Source organism: Humulus lupulus, chromosome 6 (genome assembly GCF_963169125.1).
Source record: "Humulus lupulus chromosome 6, drHumLupu1.1, whole genome shotgun sequence".
Classification (NCBI taxonomy): Eukaryota; Viridiplantae; Streptophyta; class Magnoliopsida; order Rosales; family Cannabaceae; genus Humulus; species Humulus lupulus.
The window spans coordinates 80,991,625-81,007,433 of NC_084798.1; positions in this window are offsets into that span (position 1 = coordinate 80,991,625).

A 15,809-nucleotide genomic window follows, 5' to 3' on the forward strand; every position below is an offset into this window, starting at 1 on the left:
TAGTCCAGCTTCCTTTTTCCTTTACCTGCACAACAAAGCACCCGTGAGCCGAAGCCCAGCAAGAAAACTCATATGCTCATAAACAGTCATATCACGATATCAAATCATATCTGGCATGCCTAGCAATCATAGCTCTATTCAGCATGCAAATGAATTCCAACAAATGCTGGGGTATCCAGGACAAGAATCCTGGCCTTCTGATTTGAGGACTATCAAGTCAATCCTAATCAGATGAGTGTCGCAACACTTGAGGTTCCGATAAACCATGCTGAGTGACCGACAAGCGAGTCACTAATTCAAATGGAAGAGTGGCTATTGGGTAAGCCTCTAGCCTTTAATAGGTTCTGGTAAACCATACTGAGTGACTGACAAGCAAGTCACTAATTCAAATGGAAGAGTGGCTGTTGGGTAGTCACTAGCCTTCAACAGGTTCTGGTAAACCATACTGAGTGACCAACAAGCAAGTCACTGGGGCCTCAGTGCCCAAAGCCATGCATATGATGATCAAAATGATCATACAGAGCTCATAGCTCTGATCAGATGAGTGAATATCACTTTGAGGTCCTGTTAAACCATACTCAGTGACCGACGAACAAGTCACTAGGGGCCCAGTGCCCATAGCCGTGTAACGACATTGTTACCTAGGCTTTCCTGCAATGGCTCTTATCAAATGAGTGACTGACAAGCATGTCACTGGGGGCCGGTGCCCATAGCCATGTGACCTAACAGTCACGGGGCTCGCTAGCCCTAGCTCTAAATGACTAGCCTTTGGCTAGATAAGCGCTTGTTTATATTCATCAAACTTGAGGTCGGTCTTGCATTAATGCTCTTTGAGTCATTCAATGCAGAAGGTTGATTAGGTCTAATCGACATGGCTTGCGTGGAACACGCTAAGGCCGTCCTAACTAGTGAGTCAGCCCAATGTGACCAGTGCCCAGTACCACTGCCGAACTTGACTAGTGAGTCATAGCTTCACAGTTGATACTAACACCTTTGCCAAATCTGACTAATTAGTCAGTGCCATGCACAAGTAAGCAATGCTATCAATGTATATCAATTTGTATCATATGTCACACATCCAAAGATGAGGCATTCAACATGCTTACTTAACAATTGCGAGCATAATAATGATCATGCACAAACACAGAGACTCAAGCTCTGACCAATCTCATATTCATCATTCATGGCATGCCCTAATCACATGTTTCTCGTGCATCACTTGCATCACACTTAATCATCCAGCATGCCTCAATAATAACCATATGCAAATGGGCAAGATTGCCAAGCATTCATTATGCTATCAACGTTTACATTTAAACATTCAACATGCATCAATCATAGCCATGAATGTCACTTATGAGGTGCAGTTTTCTTACCTTGGGTTCGAGCAAGAATTAATAAAAGAAACGACCTTTGAGAACGATCAGTCCTTTGGTCCTTTAACGGTCACCTAGTCATAACCAAAAATATAGGATACCATCAATGAAAATGAAAACAAAGGTTTCCAAACCAATATCTAGCCTCCGGGACATTAATCCACACTTAACCGGGTAGTAGGACCGACCCCGAGGCCTTAAGCTAGCATCCCCAAGTCAAAAACCTATTTCTGGCCAAATCTGCCCTGATGGGCCACAGCTCATCATAGCCATGCCGCGGCTCATCCTCAGACAGAGGCAAAAACTTGCCTAGAAGCACACTCAGGCCGCGGCACATTACGCAAACCAGCAACAGCCAGATTTTCTTCCCCTGCGTTTCCCTCGAAACCAAACCTTCAAACCAGTCCCAAACCTCAACCTAACACCCAATTCAACCACTAAACATTATCTACAACTCACCCACATCAAAACCCAAGTTAGACACCAACCAAACTTCCATTAATTCCAACTAACCACCAAGAAATCACAAGCTGAAACTTAAAGGAAAACAGAGTATAACCAGACTTTCATGGCTGAGTTTCCTTACCTCAAGCTTGGTTTTCAATCCCCTTCAATGGCTGAATCAAGTTCCTAAGCCCCCACCTTTGATCTCCTAGCTTGACACCTCAAGATGGCTCTCAAAAATTGAAAGGAAGATGAAGGAGGAATGGTGTACGGCAGAGAGAGAAGGATGAGGATGATGATGCTCTGTTTCTTCTGTTTTCTACAGCCATCTAAATGATACATATCCTTTGCCAAATGACCTAAATGCCCCTAGGTCACTTAAGGTTTCTAAAGCCACCCCAAGGGCAAAATTGTCCTTTCCAACCTACACGGTTAATTATAATTAACGCTCTCCAATTCCCGCTATTCTCAATATTCTCAAATGTCAATAAATCATATCCCATTACTCTTTAATTCTCGGTAATGTTCTAATCATCAAATTACCCCGAGACTCACCCCGAGCCCCGAACTTAATCCCGTTATGACTAGACCGAAAACTTGCATTCCCATGATCATCTCATGTCGAATGGCTCGAACCAATCCACATATAATGTGATAAAATTATAATTCACCCATATGCATGAAATTACACAATCACGCCCCCAACGGCCAAATTACCAAAATGCCCTTGCAATTAAAATACGAGCCCATATGCATGCATTCACCTTCATATAATAATATAATTCACATAAACATGCATATAATCATTAAGTACCATAATAAATCAATTATGGCCCTCCCGACCTCCTAATCAAGGTCCTAAACCTTATTAGGAAATTTAGGGCATTACACATAAGCCAATTATGCCCTCCCGACACACCAATCAAGGCCCTTATGCCATATTGGTGATTCTGGGTCGTTACAACTATCTCCTCCTACTGATAATTTCGTCCTCGAAATTTACCTGAACAGCTCAGGATACTGATCCCGCATCACTGTCTCTAACTCCCAGGTCGCTTCCTCGACCTTGTTATTTCTCCACAACACTTTAACTAACAGAATCGTCTTGTTCCGTAGAACTTTATCCTTCCGGTCCAAAATCCGAACTGGTCGCTCCTCATAGGACAAATCTGTCTGCAACTCTAAATCCTCATACTTCAATACATGCGTCGAATCTGAGACATACTTCCGCAACATAGAGACATGGAAAACATCATGAACTCCTGACAACGATGGTGGCAAGGCCAACCTATAAGCCACCTGTCCAAACCTTTCTAAAATATCAAAAGGTCCAACAAACCGAGGGCTCAACTTGCCCTTCACTCTAAATCTCTTCACCCCTCGCAGTGGTGAAACTCACAGAAACACGTGGTCCCCAACCTGAAACTCCACGTCTCTACGCCTAGGGTCAGCATAGCTTTTCTGCCTACTCTGTGAAGTGAGCATTCTGACTCGAATCTTCTCAATAGCTTCACTTGTTTTCTAAACCATGTCTGGCCCCAAATACTTTCTTTGACCCATTTCGTCCCAATGAATGGGCGACCTACACTTCCTTCCATATAGTAATTCATAAGGAGCCATACCAATCGTGGACTGGTAACTGTTGTTATACGAGAACTCTATCAATGGAAGATACTTACTCCAGGACCCCTCGAAATCAATCACACACGCCCTAAGCATGTCCTCTAACACCTGGATCGTCCTCTCAGACTGCCCATCAGTCTGAGGATGAAAGGCCGTGCTAAATTTCAGCTGAGTCCCCATAGCTTTCTATAGAGCTCCCTAAAACTTGGAGGTAAAGATAGGGTCTCGATCAGATACAATGGACTTGGGAACCCCATGGAGACGAACTATCTCCCTCACATACAACTCTGCATACTGCTCCACTGAGTAAGTTGACTTCACTGGTAGAAAATGAGCTGACTTGGTGTATCTGTCCACTATTACCCACACCGAGTCACAAAGTCCCACCGTCCTGGGTAGACCTCCCACAAAATCCATCGTAATGTCTTCCCACTTCCACTTAGGAATACCCAAAGGCTGAAGCAACATTGCTGGCCGCTGATGTTCAACCTTCACCTGCTGACATGTCAAACATCTAGCTACATACTCAACCACATCCTTCTTCATCCCGGGCCACCAGTATAACGTTAGTAAATCCTCATACATCTTCGTGGTACCCGGATGAAGTGAGTATGGCGTAGTGTGAGACTCGTCTAATATCTCTCGTTGGATCCCCTCATCCGCCGGAACACAAGTCCGCCCCTGATATCGAAGCATACCAGCCTTAGAAAACAGAATAATCCTTAACTATTCCTGCTAAGACATTCTGCCTAACTTCCTGAAGCTACGCATCTACCAACTGCCCCTCCTTGATCCGCTCTAGTAGGGTCGACTGCAAGGTAATATTGGCCAACCGGCCTACCACCAGCTCTATCTTTGCCCTAGTCATCTCATCAGCTAATTCTCTGGAGACCTGAACAGAACTAAATAACTGCCCCGAGGCCCTCTAGCTTAATGCATCTGCTACAACATTGGCTTTCCCTGGGTGATATAGAATATCACAATCATAGTCTTTAACTAACTCCAGCCAACGCCTTTGTCTCATGTTCAGATCCTTCTGGGTGAAGAAGTACTTCAAACTCTTATGGTCAGTGTATATCTTGCACTTCTCCCCATACAGATAATGCCACCAAACCTTCAGTGCAAATACCACTGCCGCCAGCTCGAAATCATGAGTAGGATACTGCTGTTCATACTCCTTCAGCTGCCACGATGCATAAGCTATAACCTTCTCATTCTGCATCAGTACACAGCCCAAACCCATCCTCGATGCATCACAGTATACCACAAACTTTCCTTCATCCAAATGAAGACTCAATACAGGTGCAGTGATAAGTCGTCGCTTCAACTCTTGGAAACTATTTTCACACTTCTTTGACCAAACAAACTTCTGGTTCTTCCGAGTCAGCACTGTCATTGGTGAAGCAATCTTCGAGAATCCCTCCACAAACCGCCTGTAATAGCCTGCCAACCCAAGGAAACTCCGCACCTCTGAGGCGTTCCTTGGCCTCGACCAATCTCTCACTGCTCCCACCTTGGACGAATCCATCTTAATCCCTTCTGCACCAACTATATGCCCAAGGAAAGTCACCTCTGGCAGCCAAAACTCACACTTCTTAAACTTAGCATATAACTGGTGTTCCCTTAATCTCTACAAAACCTGTCGAAGATGTTGCTCATGTTCTGCCTCTGTACTGGAGTATACCAAGATGTTGTCGATGAAGACAATGACGAACTGATCCAAGAAATCCTTGAACACCCTATTCATTAGATCCATGAAAGTTGTTGGGGTGTTGGTCAGACCAAAAGGCATGACCAAGAACTCGTAATGACCATACCGTGTTCGGAAGGCCGTCTTCGTTATATCCTCATCCTTGATCCTCAACTGGTGATAACCAGATCGAAGATCAATCTTTGAGAACACCGTCTTTCCCTGCAGCTGATCAACCAAGTCATCAATCCTTGGTAGGGGATACTTATTCTTAATGGTCGACTTGTTCAATTCTCTGTAGTCTATACACATTCTCAGAGTCCCATCTTTCTTCTTAATAAACAACACTGGAGCGCCCCATGGAGAGTAGCTAGGCCTGATGAACCCCAAATCCAGAAGCTCCTGCAACTGTATCTTCAATTCCTTCAACTCTGCTGGTGCCATTCTATATGGCGTCCTTGATACTGGCTCTGTCCCTGGTGCTAACTCAATAACCAACTGAATCTCCCTGCATGGCGGCAATCCCGGTAGCTCCTCAGGGAATACATCCAAAAACTCACAAACCACCCTGGTCTCTCCCGGCCCTGCTGGCAACATCTTGGTTGTGTCCACCACACTAGCCAGAAAACCTATACATCCACCCTGTAACAAGTCTCTGGCCCTCAATACAGAAATCATGGGTACGCGAGGTCCACACACCGCACCCACAAAGACAAAAGGATCCTCGCCCTCAGGCTCAAAGGCCACCATCTTCTTCCTGCAATCGATAGTAGCCCCATATCTGACCAACCAATCCATCCCTAGGATCATATCAAAATCTTCCATATCCAGCTCAATCAAGTCAACTGAAAGCTCCCTACTATCAACCATCACTGACAGTGCTCTAATCCATCTCCTAGAGACTACCAGTTCCCCAGTAGGCAATAAAGTCCCAAACCCCGTAGTCTGATACTCACTAGGTCTACATAGTCTATCAATCACTTTACTAGAAACAAAAGAATGTGTAGCACCAGAATCAATCAATACAGAAAAAGGAAAGCCAACACTAGAAAGCTGACCTATCACTACCGAGGGACTAGCCTCGGCCTCTGCCTGCGTCAAGGTGAACACTCGAGCTGGAGTCAAGCTGTCCACCTTTCTTGCTTCCCATTTCTTTACTGTTGGGCAATCCTTCTTGAGGTGCCCCACCGTGCCACATACATAGCAAGCCTTGGCCCGACATTTGCCCTGATGGCGTCTTCTACACCTCGGACACTCCGGATAACTTCTCCATGGTTCACTGCCGCCCTGACCACCCCGACCCCTCCTATCAGGACCAGCAGCGGTCGAGGTGTCAGGGGTCTTTCTTTTGAAATCACTAACGCCTCCGCCCCTACCTGATCTAGAATAAGGAGGCACCACTCTACAGCCCTCGCGCCTCACTGCACTTTCCTTCCAAATTTTGTTCTCTGCTTCCTCAGTGGTAAGAGCCTTCTCAACGGCCTGGGCATAAGTCGTCCCTCCAGGTACCGTTGTAATTCTAACATCCCGGGCTATCATAGCATTAAGCCCCCTAATAAACCTTTCTTGCCTAGCTGCATCCGTAGGCACAAGATTTGGTGCGAACTTCACGAGTCTATCAAACTTCAAGGCATATTCTGTAACTGTCATGCTGCCCTGAACCAACCCAACGAACTCATTAATCTTTGCTGCCCTGATGGCAACATTATAGTACTTCTGACTGAACAAATCTTTAAATCCTTCCTAGCTCAATGGGGTAACATCCCTGGTCTGTGAGGCCACTTCCTACCAGATGCGGGCATCCTCTCTCAACATATACGTGGCACAGGCCACTCTGACATGTCCCTCTATCCTCATGAAATCCAGGATAGTAGTAATCATAGTCAGCCATTGCTCGGCCTTCAATGGGTCAGGTCCTCCCTCAAAGATTGGGGGTTGCTGCTTCCTGAACCGCTCATATAACGGCTCCCACCTGTTCCCAACCTCCCTTGACTGTACAACTAGTACCACTGTAGGTGGCACAATAGGGGCAGCACTCCTTTATGGAGCATGTTGTCGCAACAAGCGAATCTGCTTGTCTTGACTCTGCAATCACGCTTGCATATCTGCCATAAGTTGTTGCCAATTCTCAGGAACTGGCGGAGGAATCTGGCCCTGGTTGTCACCCCCGGTCCCAGACCTAGTGCCGGCTAGTCGTGTAGATTTTCTTGGACGCATAGCTATCCAAGTCAATCTGCAATCAATGACTCGGCAATCAGACCATGAGGACAAGGTAAAAGCTTCTCCAAATTCCACCAAAGGAATATAACCAATCACAAATAATCAGAATATAAGCATTTATCCACATGCACCGGCTGCTAATGAGCATGCCTCAACATTAGCACACAACAGCTAAGATAAAAGCATTCACCCATACACAATATGCAGTTAATCATCCAAATATTCATTTACACGCACAGCGATGCTAATAAGCATGCCTTAATATTTACATACAACAATCAAGGGCCAGGCCCTATTAGTATCTCATGCTTCCTATTAATCCAATAAATAACAACATTCATAATTCATTCTTGACATACAAGCATATATGCACACTTACCAAACCCTAAATCGAGCTTGTCTCTAGCAGCGAATGTACATGTCCAACCGGTCTTCAGGAACCCTTAAACCTAGGACGCTCTGATACCAAGTTGTAACGTCCTGGATAGCCAAGACCGCTACACTGTGTATTTATAAAGGTGCAGGACTTGCTAATCAAGTCAAATAGTTAAAAACGTGTAAAGTCTTTAAAGTGCTAGGGTTAAAAGGTTTTGGTCTCAAAAGATGCTTACCATATAATTAAATATTTACATATGGGATCCCAATAGAAATAGCGATTAAAAGTCTATTTACAAAATTTCCAGTGTACAGACAACCATCAGCCTCTCTAAAGGCAAAATAGACGTTTATGGTTTTCCCGTCCCTGTCTCCCCTCAACCATGGCAGCTGAGCAGATGTTCATGTACATTCTACTCTCAGAGCTCTCCAATCAGGGTTGATCAAGCTTGCCCTTGCCTTTACCTGCACCACATAGCACCCGTGAGCCAAGGCCCAACAAGAAAACATATCATATTACATAACAAGCAATAGTAATATTTGGATACCCCTTTAAGCACGTTCATACACCTAACATACCACAATATTCACAAAGCATGGAGATTCAACCAAAGAGTTAGCTAATTATCACCCAACTATTCGGCATAACAACCCACCAAACAATAATAGCAAGCAAATCATATTATAATCAGGGTCGACACTTAAGGTCGCACCCTCTGTTTACCCCACTGACTCCGGCCCGCTTAAACCGAGCTCAGTGCATAACAAGCTGTCCTCGGCTACCTGTGGCCAAGCCACGCCCTATCATTAGTGTAAACCTCGACACTCTTAGGCCGTTGGTTTACTGTTTACATGGCATAATACCATCCTTTACAAAGCATATAGAATAGGGAACCCTTAGTCCCATTATAATACCACAACCGGGTGCAGTTTTCTTACCTTTAATTTCCAAGTTCACTGATTACGACCGACGCCTCTCGAGCACGATCTGCTTCCCAAGCTCTAGCTTAACACCTAGTCACAACCAAAATAGGGAGCACCATTAATAGTCGCGTTAATATTTCTGGGTGGAGTTCTAGCTTCCGAGACATCGAATTCCACCAATCACAGTGGTGGAATTGATCCCAAGCACCCTAGGTTAGGTTCCCGCTCTTAAAACTCCCAAAAGATCAAAAATGCTCTTAAAGGCTGCGGCCCCTGAAACCTAGCCGCGGCCCGCCCCTGAAACAGAGGCTAAGCCTCTTTGAAGACAAACACGCGCCGCGACGCTTCCCCACTGCAGAGCCTCCTTGGCTCTTCCTTGCTTCGCAGGGCCGCAACGCTCTAGAACAGAGCCGCGACCCAACCCTTCGTGCCTAGAAAATCCACCATTTCTAACATCCTAACCTTATTCAAAACCACCCCAAAGCACCCTAGTTCCAAAACCCATTAATCACAAGACTTTTAACATGATTCTAACAACATAATCCAACAGAAATCCAGCTTAAAAACCCATCAAAATCCCATTTTGATTTCTGAAATCCAGCAACTAAAGAACTCAAAAACTAGTCATGCAAACTTAGAATTTAAGCTCTAAACTACGAATTGAAGCTTACCTTCTTTGATGAACCACATCCTTAACAGGTTCCTGAGCTAAAATCCAAGCTTCTCAGCTTTAATTCAATCCTTAACATCAAAATCATAAACATTTTTAATACTCAACCAAAACTCAGAGTTCTAAAGCTCAAGAATGAGATTTAATTCTTACCTTGATCCTGGTTGAGTGTCCCTTAGTCAGAACTAGGCTAATCCTTCATAAATTCAGCTCAAACACAAAATTCCCAGTTGAATTTTCCTTAGGTTTCTGTAGTTTTCTTAAGAGAGAAAATAGAGGGAAGAGAAGGAGGGGAGGGCAGAAATGGGTTGGTTTGTGTCTTTTGTTCTACTGCTTTCTATAAACTTAGTCTAATCTTAGCCAGTTAAGTCAATCCCGAGGCTCGGGGTACCGGAAACGTCCCCGAGGGCACAATGGTAAAATTCTCCAATATTCTCGCCTAGGCTTCCTAATCTCAAATGTATCTCCATATATTTATTTCCATAACCCGATCACCCAAATAATCATCTAATACCTGAATCACCCCTTGACTTGCCCCAAGTCAAATATTAAACCCCGTTGTGACTTCCCGCTAGCTAGCTTCCTAGGATCGCCTCGAGTCGCACGCTACAGACTTACCCACATAATAATGTGGTTCTCACAAATATAACATATAATCACATTTACATTCATATAGCCATACAAACATGTTTATCATATAATCTCACATTAACTTAATAATTACACACATAAGCCAATTATGCCCTCCCAGCACACCAATCAGGGCCCTTAAGCCATATTAGTGATTTTGGGTCGTTACTGAGGTACATCCCCAAAATCATGACAGGGAAAGTAGAAATGAAGAAAAACAACCCCAAATGATGATATTTCCATCGGCGCTGCTCCTTTGCCACCATTTTGGTATAGTTTTTCCTCAACATAGTTCTTCCTCAATGCAACCCAAGAACCGAAAGCCTTAGTTATTTAGGGCTTGTCTTTTTAATCTACCAGAGTGTTAGCTTTTTAATTAATAATTTCATTTGTTTAAGTTAACATTAAAAAGTTTAAGCAATAATTAATATTACCTAATTAGTTTTATTTTTTTTTCCTATTTAAATTTGAATTCAAACAAAATTCAAAGATTTTTAAAAAATATTTATTTCTCTATGATTAATGTATTGCATGTTAATGGATTTTGATAGTTCGTTGGAGATACAAAAAGATAGCGAGGATTCTTGATAGTTCTTCAACTGACAAATCCTCATCTTTTATTTTATTTAAAGTATGTTTAAATAATTTTTTTTTTAAAAAATCTCTGGACTCAACACCCCGTGCTTTCTGTTGCGCACATAGTAAACCAATTACCAACATATTTTTCCTACCCTAAAATCTGATACTTTTTCACTTCATTTGAGTATCTATTTATAGTGAAAATATGACAAAAAATGTGATAAACTTATGTACTAGAAAGTGGAGAAAATGACTATAAAAGTTGAGAAGAGTGGGACACGTGTCACGCGCAGATGAGATGCTGGAGGGGTAGGAGACATGCCTGGATGTGTGACATCTCCGGACTGGCTTTAATAAATAGGCAAGGGAATAGATGGGGCTCACTGCATCAATTTGGTAGGTGGTGGAGGAGACAACCTGCCACATGGCACTTTCGGAATCACTCGACAAGAGTAGGCGTTGCAGGTGGGAGACAGTCGCGACACATGTCACGTGCGCAAAAGACTTCGTCTGGAAATGGGAATCTGCAAGCGGATCGACTCAGCTCAGCTCAACAAATTGGAGGCTGCCACGTGGAAGCGTGGCTTATTGGGCTCCATAAACGGCTTAGGCTGCTTTTTCTCCAAGGTTGGGCTTTTGTTTTTCTTTTTACTTTTTTTTATTATACCATTTTTGTCAAATTTGAAAAATAACACAGAAATCAAAGTAAATTAAATATTTTCATCTAAAATACTTTTACAATTAAGACCATAAAATAGTTAATTTATGCACATAATTGAAGCCTTGCAATGTATACATTTGAGCATTAATTATGCACATAAAAAGAAACTTTATCTCAAGCAAATTAAGGTTAATATTCTTGTGTGATCTCGATCAACTTGTTAAAAAAAAAGATAATTCAATGATTTAATTTCTATTTTATAATTCATTTTATATTTATTTTATTCCTTTTTTATTTTCACTAAAAAATATAATTGATTTATGATTGATTTTATTCCTTTATTTTGTATATCAATCTCATTTATTGCAGGAATAAAATAGTGAAATGAATCTAGACACAATTGTATACTAGTTCTTTTTCAATTTATCCAGAAAATGAATAATTTTTTATCTATCAAGATTGATTTTCATTGACCAAATCCTTTGTGAGTTAAGAAAATGTATTTTCTTTTGATCTTTAATGTGCATATTCTCCACCCTTAGCAAATCGATTTCTACAACTATAAAGTGATAACTCTTAAGCACTTGAAATGTGGACTCTTGGGGAATATTATTTAGATTCTTGTTGTAAATAAAAGAGTGTTATTTTTTAGAGTGAGTTTTGTATATGAGATTGAGTGTAGCATCTTAGTCTATTGGTTAATTAAGCTACATTACACATTGTGCATTTTGTGCTAAGTGTTATTTGGGAGAAGAACTTTAAGACTTGTTTTGGGAGGATTCAAGAAGCAACTTCAGGAAAAGTTTGATACCACAACATTGAAGAAAGGTCAAGTGTATTTTGTACCATTGATCTCTTACTAATTACGTTGTTTTTCTAGGCATGGCTCTATCGATTAGGAAACCAAATATGTAAAAATCTCATGTGTTATTTAATTTTGGGATTTTTCTTCTTCATATTTATTGCTTTTTTAGGTAGTTTTACAAATCTTTTCCATATATTTGCAAACAAATTTATTCTTTGATTTCAAGTGTAAATTTGTTTTTTTTTTCTATTTTTTTATTTTCTCCTTTTTTTCATTATTTTTCGTCCCGTTTCTTTTCTTCTTCTTTATTTTTACTTTTTCATTTTCTTTCATTTCCCCCTTTTTCTTTTAATTCATTTTTCACTTACCAATTTTCCCTTCATTTTTTCATTTTTTTTTTGCCTTATACTGTTTTTTTCATTTTTCTTCCTTCATTTCCATTGCTTTTTTTTCATTAAGTTTTTCTTCTTTTTTCTTTCATCTTTTATCCATTTATTATTTTCTTCTTCATTTTTTTTATTTTCCCTCTTCATTTTCTCTTTTTTTTTCATATATATTTTAATATTACATATTTTTTATTATTATTGTACACTTTTTACAGTTTTTTCTATTGTGTAAACAAAATTCAAATCAATTTTGTTTAGCCTTTTTTTTATGTTGTTTCATTATTTTAGAGTCACCTTGATAAGTTTGGTGAGTTGAAGAGATTAATAGTCCCAAGAGCGAACAGTAACATGTTGGTTTTAGTATCTAGTAAGCATACTATTTTCTTATCTATCTATCTATAGCTCACTATCATCACTCACTCTCTTACGCCCGTATGAGTGTTTTCTTTTGTGTGGACAAACTTAGAGGTGGTATTGTTTCATTGGGAATTTGCACAAAATGAGTACTATTTATTTATGGGAAAATACAAATTTGGCCCCTATATTTTATTCAAATGCTCGATCGGCCCCTATGTTTTATTAAATAACAAAACAGACCCTGTGTTTTACAAAATAGAACAAAATGATACCCTAAGCCTGATTTCGGTCAAACTATTTTCAAATATGACCAAAATACCCTTAAGTTTTCAACTAATGAATTAAATAAATAATTAAAATATATATTAAAATAGAAAATAAATTAAAATTATTTTAAAATAATAATAATAAAAATATTAAAAATTAAAACATAATTATAATTTTAATCTCCATACTAAACTTAATTAAATAAATTAAACATCTTAAACAAACTTAATTAAATCTAAAACTAAATAAAATTAAAAACTAAAAAAACCCCTAAAATTAAATCATTTTCTTCTTCTTCTTCTTCAATTTCTCTTCTTATTCTTCAGTTTCTCTTCTTATTCTACTTCATCTTCTTCTTCATTTCCTCTTGCTCCAAACGACTAAGGATATGGGGATGGGTTGCATTAGGTTGTCTCCTTCTCGGATCTAGGTTGTGGTGGGGCTTTGGCGAGAGGTCACGAATATAGCTGGGTTGCAATGGGGTTGGGTTGCAATGGGGCTTTGGCGATGGAGTCTTCAAACAACGATGAGATTGGGTTGCAGTGGGGTTGTCTCCTTCTCGAATCTGGGTTGTGGTGGGGATTTGAATAGAGGTCACGAATAGAGCCTCAGATCGTTGGGTAGTAGCTTGCAGATCTAGCTCTTCGTTGGGTAGCAGCTTGTAGATTGTTGGACAAAGTTGTTGGGTGCTCCGGCTGTGGCTCATCGGCGGGTTGTATTGGGTGCTTCGATTGTGGCTTTGGTAGTATTGGGTGAGATCTCGGGGATGGTAGATCAAGGCTTCAGCTCCAGCTCTTTGACAAAGAAGTGATATGTATGGGTGATTTTATTTTTCTTGTAATTTGTTTGTGTAATGTGGGTGATGTATTGATTTATTACGGTGAAGGTGATGGAGCAACTATTGGATTTTATTCATGTTTTTGCTAATTTTTGTTTATGATTTGTGAATGAAAATGGGTATACTGAAGAAAGGAAATGAATCCATTTTTATTATGGGTTTTGGTTATTGATTTTGTGATGTAGATGATTTTTTTTTTCAAATTTGGGTTGAGGATGAACTCAAGAACAAAATTTGAATTTTTTTAATTTAAGTTGCATAGTTGGGATTTAGGATGGTTTCTATTAATTTTCTCTTCCGGTGATTAATTAGAAGATAAATTAGATTTGTGGTAGATTAATTTTTAGTTTAATGATATATTTAGTTTTAATAAACTTTTTAATTATTTTTTATTTTAAAATTATTTTAATTTATTTTTTACTTTAAAATCTATTTTCATTATTTAATAAATTAATTAATTCAGAAATTTAACGGTATTTTAGTCATATTGAAAAATTGTTTGACTAAAATTGAGTTCATAGTATCATTTTGTTCTATTTTGCAAAACACATGGTCTATTTTGTCATTTAACAAAACATAAGGACCGAACGAGTATTCGGGCAAAACGTAGGGGCAAAAATGGTATTTTCCCTTTATTTATTTCTCGCGTTTGTTTTTCCATTATGTTTGGTTTTTGATAGTTCCTTAATTTTTTTTTCATTCCCCCGTACGAGTGTATTGAATGTGTTCTTGAATGTTGTTCAGCATGACTACAAATAAGGACATAATCTAGCTTATTGCATTTGAGTTTCTTTGCTCATTTTATTTAATATTGTTTTAGCTTTTTATTACATCTTCTGCATATGTATATTGATTATATGCAAGTTATTTTTCATTTTGTTAATTAATCTTGGAGATTATGTATAGAATCACCAAGTATTATTCAACTTAGTTCGTGTTCATTAATATAGTCCTAAAGATGGAAACTGGTTACCTCTAAAATGGTATCAACTTATCCTTATGTTAACTTATCCTTATGTTAACCAGTTACCCACAATATAAGTATATGATAACCCCTAAGCTGGTAAAAGGTTATCCTCATGGTAACCGTTACCCATAGTATAGGTAATCAAAGATCGTAACAGATTACCCATAATATAAGTAACTGATTACCCCAAAAATTGTAACAGTTTACCCAATAGAAACATCTATATTTTTTTTTAGAAAAAATATAAAAATATGTGAAATGTAATCTATTAGGTAACCAGTTACCCATACTATAGGTAACTGGTTAGCCCAAAAATGGTAACGATTTACCCAATGGAAACATCCATATTTGAAAAAAAAAGATACAAAGATGTGAAATGTAATCTATTAGGTAGCTGATTACTTGACTTAGCATAAAGAAGAAGAAAAAGGAAACAATGTAAAAAGAAAAGGCTACTTTTTTTTTTCGTATGGTAGAAAAATCTGTACTACTGTAAAAAAAAAAAAAAATTGATAATGTATAATAATATAATTATGTACTACTGTAATATATTATATATATGTGAAAAAGAGGAAAATAAAAAAGAAAAAAAGAAAAGAGAAAATGGAAGGTTAATAGAGCTAGTGGAAAAAAGAAGAAAAAAATGAAAGGAAAAAACGAAAAAAATGAAATATAGAAGAAAAAGTTGGAAAAAAATAATTCTAATTTTTTTTTATAAAAAAACAAACAAAAGAACACACAAGGATAAAAAAAACGAAAATTACAAAACTAAACCTCCTAATTTAAAAAAACATAATTAAGAAGAAAAATATGGCATAAACACAAATTTATACAAAAGTATGAAAAAACAAAACCTATTAACATACTATTTTAGAAAGAAAAAAAACATAAAATATATATTTTTTTAAAACTCTCATATTTTTGTAAATATTTAAAAAAAAGCCATAAATGATGTAATTTCTACTTTAATTTTTGGTACTTTTACGTTTTTAACATT